The following is a 17,905-nucleotide window of genomic DNA, read 5'->3' on the forward strand; positions in this document are numbered from 1 at the left end:
GGTGCCAGAGTTATGCTGCTTTGACACCTGTAGTTCCGTGGCAGCTGTAGTAATTAAGGAACCTATAAGGTTTAAGTTCAAAGTATCCTTTTCATGACCTGCAGATGTTTCTGTGCAGCACAGAATTTTGCAGGTACTTCCAGATGAATCGCAACTCTGTATTTAAGCACCCCTTTGAGTACTCAGGGCATCATCGAGAAAATAAAAGAAAGTATTTCTCAGCTGCTCAAGTGTAGATCAATATGTTCCTTTCAGCCTAATAAAGGACAGCTGTTTTAACCAGTAAAATTAAGCAGTGAGAAGGTTATCGGTACTGAGCATGTCATACTGCTGCAGAAAAAGAAAGCGTTGTGGTAAGATGACTAACCACGGTGTTGTATGTGAGTCTCATGAAACACAAATCGGCAGAGTGTTAGGAATGATTTAGGCCTCACGCATCTGCCTTGGCAGAGAGACCATTTAGATGACCTGTCAAACTCCTGTCAAGAATTATTTTCTATGACTTTATAGCAACAGAGATGGGCACTGTGCTTTGCTGGGGCAGGAAGGTACTTAACTCTCATGATATGCTATTTGAGATTTTCTTCATAATCCAATTTCACGATCTCACAAGCCTATCTTTAAAAGGAAAAAAAACCCAACTGTCTTCAATTAATTTTTGAAGGACATCAGATGTCTGCACTGATTTTAAGAATCTGGTTCCTTTTCTCTCACTGAAAGCAAGTGCAACTTTGAGAAATGACCACAAGAGGTTACTTTGTGTAATGTCTGATGTGCAGCGGTGTGACTAGATGCAACCCCTCCATTCCCAAGTGCTGGTGATATTAGTTTGCATAAATATGGTCAATTGCATACAGCTCCTTCCCTCACCTGCCCTGCATTTCTCTCCACCATGCTATTGCCACCACAAAAAGTGTTTACTCTCCAATCTGTGCATCCTATGCATTTTCAGGAGGAACGTTTCTCCTTTACAGTTTGCACCTTACATTGACTTGCTGTTGATCCAGAAGGTACTCACCACAAGTCATACTGGAAAGTGTGCATTTTAATCCAAATCAGTTCACAGAATTCAGGTGCTTGGCCCACATTGTTTTTTAAAAAAACCCCACCACTGGAATTATGGAAATGGCACGTGCAGATTTCAAACTAAATTAGGGATAAAAGTCTGAGTATACAGGTTAAGTATCTTTAGAAGCAGAATAACATTATCTTTCTCTTTTTGACAGAATATAATCCTGTCATCTAAAAACCCCCAACATCTAAAAGGCTCTTGAGAAGTTAAATGTTAGATAAAAAGCACAAAAAAGCAAACATCTGGAAGTTCTAGGCAGCATGCATGCATATATATATTAAAAAAATTATATATATGAATATATATACAATGAATTATTGTAAGAACTGTGTTCAGGTAGAGAGTGACCCATAGTTCCCCCAAAATGCACAAAGCATAAGTCATGAGTGGGAGAGACTGTGGGGCAGAGAAGGTATGTAGCCTCTCTTAACTATCTTGATGCTTTCTGGGGACCCCATATGGAGCACAGGCAACTGGGGTCACCCATCTGCCCACTCCAGCACCAGATGGGTTCATAATGGGAATGACTGGGACAAGGGATGTTGGCTACACTGCGTTTCTCAGCTTGCTAAAACAACACTGAGCTGATGAACGGGGCTGATCAGGAAGCAAGCAGAAATAATCTCTTTCCCAGCTGTATGTCTGCTCTCCAACAGATAATCTCGTTTATATCACCAGCATAAGACTCACTGTTGTGGAGAAGACTGACCTGAGACCAGACAGCTCCTTAGCATGGAAAATGTCTTATTTCAGTGTACCCTGTGTAACACAGCTGCAATTCTCACTGACTTCAGCAGTGTAGCCAAGGGCAGGATTTTTCCCTCACTGATTTTAGAGGTTATCTAAATATCTAGCAAACACTGAAAACACTTGGTGAAATATAGTCTCACCTTCATATTTAACATGAAAGATCCCAATTCATCAGTGTTATGCTACATATAGACTGATATTTCTTTAGTTTTGAACAAGCAAGGCCAACATACCTCAGTGCAGATGGTGGCACAATGCTGATCACCAGTATGTTGCACGGATACGTGCTTCTGGGAGGCAACTGGTATGCAAGATGTATGGCTCTTCCCAATAACTGCTGCAGGGGATGAACTTCTCCCGCTGTGAGTGTGTGTGCACATGTACATATTTTTAATGAATAAACCGTTTATGGATAAATACCTTCACAATTAACATCCCTTCTAAGAAGGGCCTGGGAGGGAGTTCTGTGCAATTCAAACAATCATCTGCAAAATACATGAAGAAAGAGGCCATATCTAGTTCAGAGACACCATCACCAGTATTAGCTTCCACAGAGATTAAAGTTACATAGAATAGCTACCTATAATGAGTGTTGCTCTACAAATGGTCAGAGCTCATATTCTGCTTGCTGCAGATTGTGTGGGCAGATTTATCAAGTTCAGGCCCACAACAAATGAACAGGAAATAGCTGAATTGTATTGTACTACAGGTTTTTTTATTTTACAAGCCTTTTTATTATCTTTGGTATATAGCAAATATTTAACTCCCAAGGACTTCATGCTCACAGTTGGCTCTCCAGCAACCAAAGGGAGGTGCCTCTCTGGCAGATGCTGTAGATTTGAACTGGCAGTGATTCAGAGCCTTCACAAGAATTATAGTATGAGTATGTCCAACACAAAGTAGACGCAATCCATACTGCAGCCTTCATTTTTAAAATGAGGGAGTGCAAGGATTTTTCATTTTATTCCCTTGCTGTAAAATTTCTTCTTGATGAGAGACTCCTTGGAAGTCAAAGTTAGTAAGGGTGTGGAAGGTGACTCCAGATGTGCTCTCACCTACACAGGTACTGCCACACACAATGAACAGTTTGTCATGACTTCTCAAGTTTAGGAAAATGCTAAAAAAGATCCAGAGTATGTTTCTCCTTTCTAGCTACAGACCACGTAGGAGTAACTTGGTATCAATTTTTCTTATATATCAGGATATTGTGAACAAAGCTCTCTGCTTTTCAGCCATTTGTATTACATTACAGAAGTACTAACACTCTTGAGTGCAGAATATTGTCAGTTACCAATAATGCACCTCAGCAAAAGGAATGAATGCAATCAGGATAAAGAAACATAATAAATATATTTTATGCTTAGTGTATACAATCTTTGTAAATTAGCAATAGAACTTGAGGAATCAACATATACAATAAACACTGGACATATTTTAAATGATTCCCTGTGTATATAAAAACCTTTCCTTTTTTTTTTTTTTTTACATTCACATCTAGATAAAATATTGCTGTATGTTCATGACAGAAAAGTTTTATGCAATCAAGTTATATTTGATTGTGCTTGAAATGCATGGTTCACAAAATTGAAAAGGCTTGAAAATGTAGCAAGATTTCCCATGTTGGCAAATCTGAGGGACAGTCTATAAGCCCCAAATTCATTCTTTATGGCTGATATGATATGAATGAAAACACAGTTCTAATTGAATTATCCCTTTGTTTTTATATAAGCCAGGAAATTAATTGTCTACTTTAGCATTTACTGCGTAATGTGTTTTTCACAGAATCATGGAATGGTTTGGGTTGGAAGGGACCTTAAAGATCATCTGGTTCCAACCCCCCTGCCATGGGCAGAGACCACTTCCACTAGACCAGGTTGCTCAAAGCCCCATCCAACCTGGCCTTGAACACTTCCAGGGATGGGGCATCCACAGCTTCTCTGGGCAACTTGTTCCTATGTCTCTCTACCTTCGCAGTAAAGAATTTTTCCTAATATCTAATCTAAATCTACCCTCTTTCAGTTTAAAACTGTTAACCCTCATCCTATCACTACACTCCCTGTTAAAGAGTCCCTCCCCAACTTTTCTGTAGGCCCCCTTTAAGTGCTGGAAGGCCACTGTAAGGTCTCCCCGGAGCCTTCTCTTCTCCAGGCTAAACAACCTCAACTCTCTCAACTCTCTCAGCTTATCCTCATAGGGGAGGTGTTCCAGCCCCCTGATCATCTTCATGGCCCTCCTCTGGACCTACTAGAGCAGGTCCATGTCTTTCTTATGTTGGGGGCCCCAGAGCTGAATGCAGTACTCCCGAGGGGGTCTCACAAGGGCGGAGCAGAGGGGGAGAATCACCTCCCTCAACCTGCTGGTCATGCTTCTTTTGATGCAGCCCAGGATACAGTTGGCTTTCTGGGCTGCAAATGCACATTGCTGGGTCATGTTGAGCTTCTCATGAACCAACACCCTCAAGTCCTTCTCTGCAGGGCTGCTCTCAATTCACTCATTGCCCAGCCTGTATTTGTGCTTGGGATTGCCCCGACCCATGTGCAGGACCTTGTACTTGGCCTTGTTGAACTTCATGAGGTTTGCAGGGGCTCACCTCTCAAGCCTGTCAAGGTCCCTCTGGATGGCATCCCTTCCCTCCAGCGTGTCGATGGCACAACACAGCTTGGTGTCATCAGTAAACTTGCTGAGTGTGCACTCAATCCCACTGTCCATGTCATCAACAAAGATGTTAAACAGTGCTGGTCCCAGTACCAACTCCTGAGAAATGCCACTAGTCACTGGTCTCCACTCAGACACCGAGCAATTGACCACAACTCTTTGAGTACGACCATCTGACCAATTCTTTATCCACCAAGTGGTCCAGCCATCAAATCCATGTCTCTCCAACTTAGAGACAAGGATGTTGTGTGGGACAGTGTCAAATACCTTGCACAAGTCCAGGTAGATGACATCCATTGCTCTTGCCTTATCCACCAACACCGTAACCCTGTTGTAGAAGGCCACCAAATTTGTCAGGCAGTGAAACCATGTTGGCTGCCACCAATCACCTCCTTATTTTCTATGTGCCTTAGCATAGTTTCCAGGAGGATCCACTCCATGATCTTGCCAGGCAAAGAGGTGAGATTGACTGGCCTGTAGTTCCTTGCATCTTCCTTGTTTCTCTTCTTAAAAATGGGGGTTCTGTTTCCCCTTTTCCAGTCAGTGGGACTGCCACGATTTCTCAGACAAGATCGATAGTGGCTTAGCCACTTCATCCTCCAGTTCCCTCAGGACCCTCAGATGCATCTCATCAGGTGCCAGGGACCTGTGCACCTTCAGGTTCCTTAGATGGTCTCAAACCTGCTCTTCTCCTACAGTGGGTGGTTTTTGGTTCTCTCAGTCCCTGCCTTTGCCTTTTGCATCTTGGGCAGTGTGGCTGGAGCACTTGCTGGTGAAGACCGAGGCAAAAATGTCATTGAATACCTCAGCCTTCTCCATGTCCCAGGTAACCAGGTGTCCCATTTCCTTCTGGAGAGGGCCCACATTTTTCCTAGGCTTCATTTTATCACTGACGTACCTGTAGAAGCTTTTCTTGTTGCCCTTGACATCCCTGGACAGATTTAATTCTATCAGAGCTTTAGCTTTCCTAACCTGATCCCTGGCTGCTCATACAATATCTCTGTATTCCTCCCAGGCTACCAGTCCTTGCTTGCACCCTCTGTAGGCTTCATTTTTGCATTAGTATTTGTCCAGGAGCTCCTTGTTCATCCACGCAGGCATCCTGGCATTTTTGCCTGACTTCCTCTTTGTTGGGATGCATTCGTTGCTCCTGAGCTTGGAGGAGGTGATCCTTGAATATTAACCAGCTTTCTTGGGTCCCTCTTCCCTTGAGGACTTTATCCCATGGTACTCTACCAGGCAGATCCCTGAAGAGTCCAAAGTCTGCTCTCCTGAAGTCCAGGGTAGCGAGCTTGCTGTGTGCCCTCCTCACTGACCTAAGGATCTTGAACTCCACCATTTCATGGTCACTCCAGCTAAGGCTGCCCTTGAGCTTCACATTCCCCACCAGCCCCTCCTTGTTGGGGAGAACAATGTCCAGCATAGCACCTCTCCTCATTGACTGCTCTATCACTTGGAGAAGGAAGTTGTCATCAATGCATTCCAGGAATTGCCTGGATTGCTTATGTCCTGCTGTGTTGTCCCTCCACAAATATCAGGGTGGTTGACATCCCCCATAAGGACCAGGGCTTGTGAATGTGAGGCTGCTCCTATCTGTCTATAGAGGGCCTCATCCGGTTAGTCTTCCTGGTCGGGTGGCCTGTAGCAGACCCCCACTATAATGTCACCTGGCCCTGCCCTCCCTTTAATCCTGACCCGTAGGCTCTCAGTCAGCTCCTCTTTCATCCCCAGGCGGAGCTCCATGCACTCCAGTTGGCCATTGACATAGAGGACAACACTCCCTCCTCATCTCCCCTGCCTGTCCTTTCTAAAGAGCCTGTATCCTTCCATTCCATCACTCCTTCCATCCCACCACATCTCTGTGATGCCAATAAGATCATAGCCCTGCAGGCATGCACACGTCTCTAACTCCTCTTGTTTATTGCCCATGCCATAAGAATACCCTGAGGATTTTCTACACCAAGAGATGTATATTTCTGATTGTAAACCAATTGTTCTGTTGCATTGTGTGCTGCACATAAGCTGAACCTTGCTGTAAATAATTCACCACCTGTGGAAAATGTTCTCACAAAGAAATACTGACTGATGTGAGTGAAATCTCAGCCTTACTGAAATCAAAAGCACCAGCTGCTTGAGTTCTATGGAAACCAGGATTTCATCCTTTACAGCTCCCATTATATCAACTTCAAGGGCTACGGTTGGATCAAAGAGGGGATGCTTGGTACTGTCCCTGCAACACCCACGTCCCCCACAGGGGCTGCAAATGTGTGGGGGCTGCTGTTGTCTTTTCAGGTCATTTCCCCAAAGAACTGGGGAAATTGCTCAGAGAGCAATGTTGGAGGAAAAAACGCAAAAGTTAAGCCTTTCTCTGACATTTCCTATTGCAGCAGATACAGCAAGATGGAGCCCCAGCTGGGGTTTCACATACCCTGGACAGCCTGGTCTGCTCTAGCCCTCGGATCAGGTGGCGCCTGGCAGGGTCCACACTGAGCTGGGGGCCAGTCAGTTGCCCTTTCTTGGTTTATTTTACGTGTTGCACGAGAGTGTTTTATGTTGAATTTCTTTGGTGTAGAACTGAGCATTCAGGAAATTTTGACTCTGGGGGGGGCTTCTATTTTTGCAATTAAAGAAAAGTCAGACTCATTTTAAAACCATTGGAATGCCTTCTTCTCTTAAGGTAATCAGATATAAATGAATACCAAAAAACTGGTGCTGTTGTGAAACAGTGAGATAACCCTTACCCCACCAAATATTTCTTCAAGTCTTTGACAAGCCCAGGTATGAGCTAGTAGCACAATACCATTAAATGTCACAGAAATGTCTATTAAAATCAAGGAAAAAACTGTGGTTAAGACACTGGACTTCATGGACTCAGCAGACCTACATTTGTGCCATGTCCCTGCCACAGCCCTACTGTGTGGTCCTGAGAAAATAATTGCAAACAAAGTGCTAGCCTCACTGAATCCACTGAAACTACCACTGACAGATTTAAACTCCTATACTCAAAATTTAGACTTTTCCTCCAGGCATGTTTTCATTGGTAAAAATTCCCAACCTGTCAGATAATTTTATTCTAGACACATCTAAAACCTTCTCTAAGTCCTGACCAAGGTTCCCACAAAAGTCAGTGGGGAAAAGCTGTCCCTTCCTCTCCCCAAACCACCTACTCCTGAATAACTGCCTGGCTTTCTGCTCTCTGAGGGGAATTTTGTACCAAAATCTCCTTCTTTGCAATGGTGTTCAGCCACGAGCTAATGAATTTCTTCCCTCTCATTAGTGAATTTTTCAAAATATTTAAAACATTCTGAAGTATTAGAAGGAAAAATGTTCAACGGTTGTTTCTGTGAAAGCCCTGTCTTAGGGAACCCTCTAGTGTGCTGTGATGTAGAGACTTACACACACACATATGTTGAAACATACATGTATAATACAAAATATGTACATAAACTCTACACCTATAGTCCCAGTCATCTAACTGGGGTGCAAGTGATGAAACTTCAAGCAGTGCTGGGCAGGGAGGGGATTCAGCTCCTGTAATTTATATAGCGCTCCAGCAACTAGTTTGCTAAAAGGCAGCTACCAGGCTGAGGTGGGGCTGGTGTGCAGAAAGGCCTGGTTAAATTGCACATATTTTTTAGATGCCTCATGTAGTTGAGAGGGCTGAACTCTTCTCCATCAATTAGGACCATCTATATATAAGTTAAAAAAAACCCACCCATAAGCATATCAAATGTAACCAATACATATAGTATTAGCTACATGCTTTGCTAGCAACCTTTTGATGTTAATTTTCTCAGCTTCCACTATAAAACTGCCTCTTTCTGGGCAGCAAGACAACACTGAAAATCACTGTGTGTACTAGCAGTAACAAAGTCAGCAAGAAAGTTAAAAATCTCCTTCATGTCACTATGACCTGATGAGCACACCTCTGTTGGCACAAGGGCAAAGTAGACATAGGCAAGGCATCCTACACTGGGTGTGAATGTCAGCAGTCCTCAGAAAGACAAAGCTCGAAAGCTCTTTCCCAGATTGGTTCTCTAACATTCAAAAATACCAGCTCTTCAGCAGAATTCATTCTGGCAGAGGTGTTTGTCAATCTGCCAAGAGAGAGCTGCTTCTGAAGCAATGCAGCTGAGCTGCATTAAGTCAGCTAGCATAGGAAGACATTGGAAGAGAAAAATACATCCTGGCCCAGAACAATTCATATTATTAAGAAATGTTTCACATTAGATGAAGCATCACCAGTGAGCAGTATACACAAATAACATTAGGCAACTAGACATGCGTGGGACACAGTGGTGGTCAAATGTATCCTAAGAATATTTTCATTCAGCCAAGGGACAAAACCTTTCAGTGGCACCTGCCGAATACAGTTGCATTTGTTATTCTGCTCAGTGAATTATAAAGCTACTCAGGAGAGGCTGGAGTACTGCTACCCATCAGGTTCCTTGGGCTGGCAAATGCACCTCACAGATAAATGCTTTTTTGGCATCAATTATGTCTTGCCATCATTTAATGAAGCCTTCTGCACACAAACAGTATCTGCAAAGGGGAAAAAACTTTTTCATATTCTTTGGACAAATGACAAGACTAATGGGCTTCAAATAGCAGTTACACATTATCTGTCTTAGAAAGTTTTTCCTCATCTGGGGAACAGATGGCCCCAGAGGGTCCTGAGTGTCTGTCTTGGGAGGTATTTTAAGGATGTTAGACAAACTCAGAACTGATAGAGATGGACTGTTGTCTTTGATAACATTGGGATAACAAATAATTGCTTGTTAACAATATCCCATTTTCAGTGGGGAAACTGCCCTCCAAGCCTCAAACACTTACTTGACTTTTGGAGGGTTGCTTTTCATTTCTCCTGGTAGCAAACCATTCATAATATTGCCCATCAAAATAGACTTCATCCCAAGAATATCTTTCCATAATGTTGCTAGTAGTTCTGATTTGAAATGCCAAATAGTTGCATGTGTGGATGCAGTTTAAATGCAATAGCCAAAGATGATTGCTCCATTTCCAAATTGAAAACCACTCTGCTTCACACAGAATTTTGTACTTTTCTGTACTGTTCTCAGATATTGCCCTGAGGTTCTCTACTGTGAGACATTAGTGAGCCATTTACAAATGGCTCTTGAACGTGAATGAATCCTGTACTGCCAAAATAAAAAACCCACCAAACATTTTTGCTCATATGGATTTCAAGATCATAGGTTAAGGGGTGGTTTGTGTTCAGACTGTGTGGCAGAGACATGTAGAATGGGCATGAAGTCTTTTACATGTTACAACAACAGAGAAAGCCTAGCTCTTTGCAGGTATTTTGAATTTCCCAAATTCATTTGAGGATGGGGTCAAGCTTAGAAAATTGTTCCACTGGCTCTGGTAGGTTAAATACCTATACTCTTATTCATCCTGAAAAGTATTTCACATTTTCACAGTGCCACGTGGCACAGCATGAAAGACGTTATCAACATTATGCCAGAATAATAATCTCCAAAGCAAGACTCTGATCCTTAATGGTGTAGGAGCAAGGCAGTGAGTACTTCTACAAGTCTAAGCTTAAAATAACCCCCCAAATAATCTGCCATAGCAGGATGGATTCACAATAGATCCATACCTCTATTGTGACTACAGCCCTTGCCCGCTGCCCCTAAACAGCCACTTTATTTCTCCTCAAAGCCCAAACTCTTCCCTGTCATGAAAGCCTTGAAAACTTCCCACTGCTTCATGTGGAAAGCCTCCGTCCTTTTGCCTTTCTCAGGCTGATTTAACTGGGGGCATTCTATTTCTGATTAAAAGTGCTGGTTTGTCCTTTGCTGGCAAGAGGTACAGCCGTAAAAGTCCTGGTTAAACTCCATCAGCTTTCTTTGGGTTTGGAATCCATCTCCACCATTGGTGTGTTAGCTGTAAGCAATCCAGAATAGGCAAGGACCAAGAGCAATTCTCCGGCACATTTCTATTTTCTCAAAACCAGGCTGTGTTGGATGTAGCACCTTGGAAAACATATTTGAAATCAACAGAGGTTTGCTATTTTTATTGCACTTCAAAAAACAGAGCTCATTGGTTTCCTTGGGAAACATATCTGTTTGAGTAAATAGTAAAGCCAAGTTTCAGTGTGGTCAAATTAGAAGCAGCTGAAATATTAAACCCTAATTTCCAAGATGGAAACTACAATGAGCAAAATACAATGTTACAATTGGTACTAAGAAGAAACTGGCATTAAAGAGAAGTCATGGTGTACTATGGTGGTAGAATATAGGTGTTCTAGTTGCATTTTTGCACAGAACATAAAATTCAAATACCAGAATCACACTTTGGATATCTCTTCTTACAGCATAATTTTTCCTCTCTTCATCTTTATCTTTCAGAAAACTGTCATTGTCTTCCTAATTCTCTGCTACAACTGACTCTGTCAAAATGTGGTTTGAAAGTGTCAGGATTTCCTGAGACATGAACATAAGTAGGGTCACCTCACTTCTTGGGCTCCTTGCCAATAGCATATTCTTGTTAGCTTCAGGTTTTTTCTGACATTGAAAGAAGGCATTGATAATGGACAAACTGTGCCTTCCTGTTGACTTGGTTCTGGTTTCAGGCCCTCACAGCCTTCAGAGGAGGTTTGGGTGGGGTTTTTTTTGTTGTTACTTCTTCCCTGGTGATGGTTCTGGTCTTATACAGCTGTGGGGCAAAATGAGAAAGGCAAAACAGTTCCCTCACAGCCCGAACAACACAGATTAGAGTGACTATGCAAAAAAAAAAACAACAAAAAACACCAAAAAAACCCAAAACGAAAAAACTGGGGATGGATCTTAAATTCCTGCGAGCTATGAGGAGTTTTCTCTGCCACTGGTTAGTGCTGCAGATCTGAGAGTGACAAGAGCACACCTTCCTTCTTTCTCTGGAGATGGTGTTCACTCCTTTCATTACAGCACCACAAAACAAGAAAGAAATTCTATTACAAACAACTTTTCTAGCTCTAAAACGTATGCCGTGGGGCAGCGTACTGCATGTTATGAGGTTACTTTCTTTCTTAGGCTTGGCAGGGACTCATAAAAGGACCACTAACACCACTTTACTACGTGATGCATAGCCCATGCAGAAGTTATAAGCAATCTGCCCGAAGCTAAGAAAATCTCACTGAGCTAGTCAGGTATAGAGGGATTTGGAAGGTCATAATTTTTCTCACAATCTGACCATAACTAGCCACACAAGAGTTAACACATTTGAATTTATTTACCTTTAAAAATATGTGGACTCCAAATGGAGCCTGTTTCTTATTCAAAAAGCTAGGCTGGAGAGCTTTCAAATCCCACTAGCATCCCTGCTGTCCAGAGGCAATTTGGCTGCATGAAAATGGTGTTGACAAAGCTTGTGTTATCTGTTTTTATTTTGAGTTAGAAATATTTCTGAAGAATCCAGAAAACACTTCTATGCATCAAAACTTCTTTAGCAGCGTTATTCATGTTGCCTTTTGTGATGGGTTGACCCTGGCTGGATGCCAGGTGCCCACCAAAGCTGTTCTATCACTCCCCCGTCCTCAGCTGGACAGGGGAGAGAAAAATACAACAAAAAGCTTGCGGGTCGAGATAAGGACAGGAGAGATCATTCACTAATTACCGTCACAGGCAAAACAGACTCAGCTTGGGAAAATTAACTCAATTTATTACAAATCAACTAGAGTAGGGTAATGAGAAATAAAACAAAATCTCAGAACACCTTCCCTCCACCCCTCCCTTCTTCACAGGCACAACTTCACTCCCGGATTTCTCCACCAAGCCCCCCCAGCGGCACAAGGGGGACAGGGATGGGGTTTACGGTCATCACATGTTATTTTCTGCCGCTTCACCTCCTCAGGGTGAGGGCTCATCACACTCTTCCCCTGCTCCAGCGTGGGGTCCCTCCCAAGGCAGACAGTCCTCCACGAACTTCTCCAACGTGGGCCATTCCCACGGGCTGCAGTTCTTCACGAACTGCTCCAGCGTGGGTCCTTTCCACGGTGTGCAGTCCTTCAGGAGCACACTGCTCCAGCGTGGGTCCCCCACAGGGTCACAACCAGAAAACCTGCTCCATGGGCTCCTCTCTCCACAGATCCGCAGGTCCTGCCAGGAGCCTGCTCCAGCTCAGGCTTCTCACGGGGTCACAGCCTCCTTCAGGCATCCACCTGCTCCGGCATGGGGTCCTCCCCGGGCTGCAGGTGGATATCTGCTCCACTGTGGACCTCCCTGGGCTGCAGGGGGACATCCTGCCTCACCATGGTCTTCACCACGGGCTGCAGGGGGATCTCTGCTCCGGTGCCTGGAGCATCTCCTCCCCCTCCTTCTTCACTGACCTGGGGGTCTGCAGGGTTGTTTCTCTTACATGTTCTCACTCCTCTCTCTGGCAGCTGTTTCTCACTGTCCCAACTTTTTTTTCCTTCTTAAAAATGTTATCACAGAGGCGTTACCACAATCACTGATTGGCTCGGCCTTGGCCGGCGGCGGGTCCGTCTCAGAGCCGGCTGGTATGGGCTCGTTCTCTCTCGAACACAGGGGAAGCTTCCAGCAGCTTCTTACAGAAGCCACCCCTGTAACCCCCCCTGCTACCAAAACCTTGCCACATAAAACCAATACACCTCTCAACTTAACTGCTTGGTTTCTGGTCTTGCTACTGACAGCCAGTACGAAGAGAAAATTAAGAAATTTGCTGTACTCCTCCCAAACATGAGGATCACAGCACCCTTCACTGCTCATAGCTATCCTTCAGGTTCTGTCTAAGCTATGATTGACACAACCATAGTGGCTATTATGATTATTTCTTATTTAAGTGTTTTCACTGCCAAAAGATTCTACACAATGGCTAGGAGTGCTGTTACCTGGGTGCAGCAAGGCAAAGCCAACAGGAGACCCTGCCCCATGACAAGTTCAGGAGTCTGCCCACAGAGATTGTTGTCACTCACCACACTACATAGCAATGCTGAAATTACACAGGGCAGGTGAGCAGCGGGCTGATGCGTGGGCGTACAGCACTACATACTTTGAGGAAGGAGCACTGGTAATTCAGTCTGCAAAGTGCAGGAGCAATACAAGTCAAAAAATCAGGTATGTTTTCTTACAAATACGTGTATATTTACATGTAGATGTGTGTGTGTCTCTTAATACTTGGATAAAATTCATTGAGGCCCCATGTATGCAATTCTCTGCATGCACCCAAGTAGTAATGGATGTCAGGGACCTGCCTTGTCTGGAGCAGGCAAAATAACCAGGAGGTAAGTTGGGCTGTTACGCAGCCAAATACCCTCTGAATGAGCAAAGTGGTTTGGGTTGACTAAAATTATATTTTGATGTAATGAAGCTCTTTTCAACTGAAAATAACTATCTTAGGTGGGGTTTGTTTTGTTATGTTTTGTTTCATTTTGTTTTGGGCTGTTCTTAATAGTCTTGCACCTTGGCTTCAAGGAGCTCTTAGCCCCTGCAGCAGAAAGGAGGAGAGCCTTGCTCGCAGCTGCTCTCCACCCCACCCTGCAGCTCAGTGTTTTTCCACCGGACATGATTTGTTTTATGAAAGTGCCAGCAGAGGTTAACACTTCATTAACAAATTTCACTTCTTCTTTAAGGAAATATGTTTTTGTTGTTTTCTAAGATCTCTCACTTCCTAATTAATTCCTCTGTCATTTTTTTTTTTCACAGTGCCTCAGACAGGGGAGTATAGTCTTTAATGAATTAAACAATGTCATATTTTTGTCTTAGGGTTCCAGGTATATTGGCTATTTAATTCTGATGTGTGTTAATCTATTCCACCCTTCTCTTAGGCCAGACTTCTTATCTAGGAAGAACAGCATTTGTTACTAATCAGACTAATGGTAATTTATGAAAGTACCTTAAGTGTTTCCTCTCTTCTCTCTACCTGCTCAATAGCCATTTCTACATGCCCAGGTTAAATTGTAGCATTTTTATTCTTTTCTCTAAAAAATAAATAAATAGATAAATTGCACACGCCAAACACATTCTGTTTTTTCCTTCATCTATCTCAGCTGTTTGATAGGTTTGGTTGAGGACAGCCCAGTGTGGAGATGGTAAACTGCAATGTGGGAAAGGAGGTGAAAAAGGAAGACCCTGGCGTTGGCTTTGGTTTCAAAGAAAATGCAATATGGATCCACTTCTTGTGTTTAATTAATTCATCCTGAAGGATGAACTGGTGAACATCTCTCTTCAGTTATGGTTGGGAAGAGAAGAACATGCTTCACACCAGTAGGACCAAGGGGAATGGCAGCAAGAGAAGGGCTGATACCACCCATGAAAGAGAAGATGGGCTGGCAGAAGATGAGCATGGAGAAAAATGTAGGGTAAATTGAAACCTCTGCTTCTGTTGAGGTGTTTTGTTTGGTGCTTAATACTAAGCTCAGCTTCTGAAGATATTTATACCCTAGTCATACGGTTGCATAGGCTCTCAGCACTGAAAAGCCATATAGCAAAGAAGAAGGGAACACCTGTTACATGATCATCTGGAAGTTATGGTTAGAAATATAGCAGTAAAGACTGGGAAACACATTTTTCTCCCTGAAAATAAAATGTGAGCTTCCTGCCATTTCTCAAAGCCTCTTCTTTTTCATCCAGTTGAAGACCCCAACAAACAACTTATTTTCCATTTTCCACTAACATGAAGTCTGGACACTGTCTAGGTTGATTTGTAACATAAATGTTCTGCAGTTTATTGCAAAAAGCCTCAGTTTCCAGAATTTCATTATGACATGGAAACTTCAGCAATTGTTCTAATTACAAATCTTTGGCTATGTCTTCAGACCTATGGTTCCAAAGAATTATGACTGCCAATCTCTGCGAAATAGGACTCACAAATGAAAAACTATTGGTTACTATAATACTGATGCACAGGAATTTTACATCACTGCAGCTGATGATTGAGACAGTCAGGATCTATCAGGACTGAAAGGCTGAGACTCTGTCTGATAGATTGACCTTCTTAATTATCCACTTCATTAATTGGCTGTCTGTGGTTTGCTACTGTCTCCATTTTCAGGAGTTTCAGTATTAAATTGTAGGTGGATCCAAAACCCACTCTGAGATTGACTAAAACATGTCTTCCTGTGACAGCCATATTATAAATTCACTGAAGATTCAGAAGGCTGATAGGACCAAAATTAATTCAGCCTCCAAGCACTGAAACCAAGGAGATTGCTGGAAGGGCTCTAACAATTATTATTATTTCCATGTTGCGTACCCCTCCTTCTGCCAGATGCTACTGCCCCCACAGCTGATACAGCAATATATCTTTTTTCTGGCCCAAATTAAATCAAACCACTATCAATTTCAGGTCTCAGGCTAAGCTGCAAGCACTTTTGCCATCTCTGATTTAGGGTCAGTACCCTTCAGGCCCCAGAATGATTGTCAATGTTTTAAGTGATACTGAGGATAAAAGAGTATTCTATGAATTTTCTGTCAGATGAGGTTCAAGGAGACTGAAGCTATGTATAACTGTGCCTTTCCTTGAGTCATTTTGCCAGATGTACAAATAACATAGAACACAATAAGTAATTTTAGAAGCAGAAGTCACAATACCTTGCTCAGTATATGGCAAGAGAAAAATCATACTCTATCAACGTATTTTCAATCAATTTAACAACTCTTACTCCAATGCCAGAAGGCTAATATAATAATTATTTTGGTTATGTGCTCCAACTCTCTACGATTGCAATGGGAAAAGAAAAATCTTATGATTGAATGAAAATAAACAGTAGCAACTACTTTTATCCAGAAACCTTGTAAAGGAAGCCAATAAACAGTATTTTATCTCTGGTTACAAAACATACAATATCAACCACAAAAATGTGCTTACCATGAAAATAAACAACAAAGGAAAACTCTTGTATTATTTCCCTGTGTAAATAAAGAAAAAATATTTGTGTGGATCTTACAAAGGAAAGAACAGAAGGGTTTTTTTCCAGAAGTTATTAGTGACTTTGGATTACTGCAGTTAGGATTCCCAGGCTTGGATTTACCTTAAAGGAGTTATGATTTTCATAGGTCAAATCCTCAACAGAGTCTGGGTTGGGTACATCTGTTCTGAAGGGTGTCTCAAGGAAGCCATAATAAATATAATACAATACAATACAATATAATATAATATCATATCATATCTATATTAAGTCAATATAGTGTTTATTAATATATTACTATTATATATTATAATAAAATAATATATAATATAATGTAATTGTTGACAAATGCTTTGCAAATGGAGTGGAAACAACCCCCATCAAATACCAGCAAGAATTTCACTTTGAAGAAGGATACCCATAGAGACAGCTAGGGTAAGGTAAAGAAGAGAGCTGCGGAGTAATTCACCAGCCACGCTACCAAGGGAGAGGAACTGCATGGGCAATTAGAGTGAGAATCAGGATTTCCACCAGAAGCCCATGAGGTCTTAAACTGGGGAAAATGGGGCAGATCCACAGTTCCCCAGGTCCTGCTGCCCAAGCAGCCGGCTCAGCAAGCTGGCAATGTTTGCAGCAGCTCTCTGCTCCATGTGGGGCAAATGTACCCCTGAGCAATTTCTGTGCTGCTCCCGAGCAGGTGGGAATAGGCACCAGCACTTCTGTTTGGTTGCTGAACTCTTTGGTTGCTTTGCCGCCTTGTGTAAGGCTTCTGGTTGCCATCAGGGGAAAGCACCGGTGATACAAACTATATCAGGGGAGAAAAAACCTGTATTGCAGTTTTTGTGAGGAAATAAAAACTCACGTAAAAATTAGTCTTTTATTTCATTGGCACAGCCTCAAAGCAGCGAGTCAGCAGACCAGGAAGCAGACATATTGTAAAACAATCTGGGATAAATTGCTCATAGAAAAGAAATCCACTTCAAACACATGAAAAGGAGCGTTGTGTCCAAGCTGCCTTCCCTTTGCCCGTACCCACCTCAGCCTTTGGAGATGAATTTCTTCACCTGGACTCCTGTTCCCAATGAGCCAACCAAGGACGCGCTAAGTGCATATTCTACATGCTGGAGATGGTTAGATTAAGATCCAAGCTCTACGGACGTACCTCAATGTGCTGAGTACAGCTGGGGGGAGAGGGGGGAGAGGTTTGGATAGCAGCACCGTACCTGAGATAAAAGTCACATCTTACAGGAACGCAAAGCTTCATTAAAATGAAGCAGAGTGAGCAGATTCCCGACTCATTCGAACATATGTTAGAGCAGGGAGCACCATTAGCTGGAGGATGGCTGGAGGGATGTACACCACCTAACAATATAGTGCAGACAACTGTCAGGAGATAGTTCAGAGCTGGCTGCTGAGCTGGAAACACATCCCGTCAGGGGACATGGCAAAGCAGCTTGAGTGCAATGCTGCACAACCCATCAAAACTGCTTTCTGGTCACAAAGGTAACTCAGATTGGCTCATTGTGATTTATGAACAAGGCAGTTCATCTTTGAATGACAGC

Source organism: Haliaeetus albicilla, chromosome 2 (genome assembly GCF_947461875.1).
Source record: "Haliaeetus albicilla chromosome 2, bHalAlb1.1, whole genome shotgun sequence".
Taxonomy (NCBI): Eukaryota; Metazoa; Chordata; class Aves; order Accipitriformes; family Accipitridae; genus Haliaeetus; species Haliaeetus albicilla.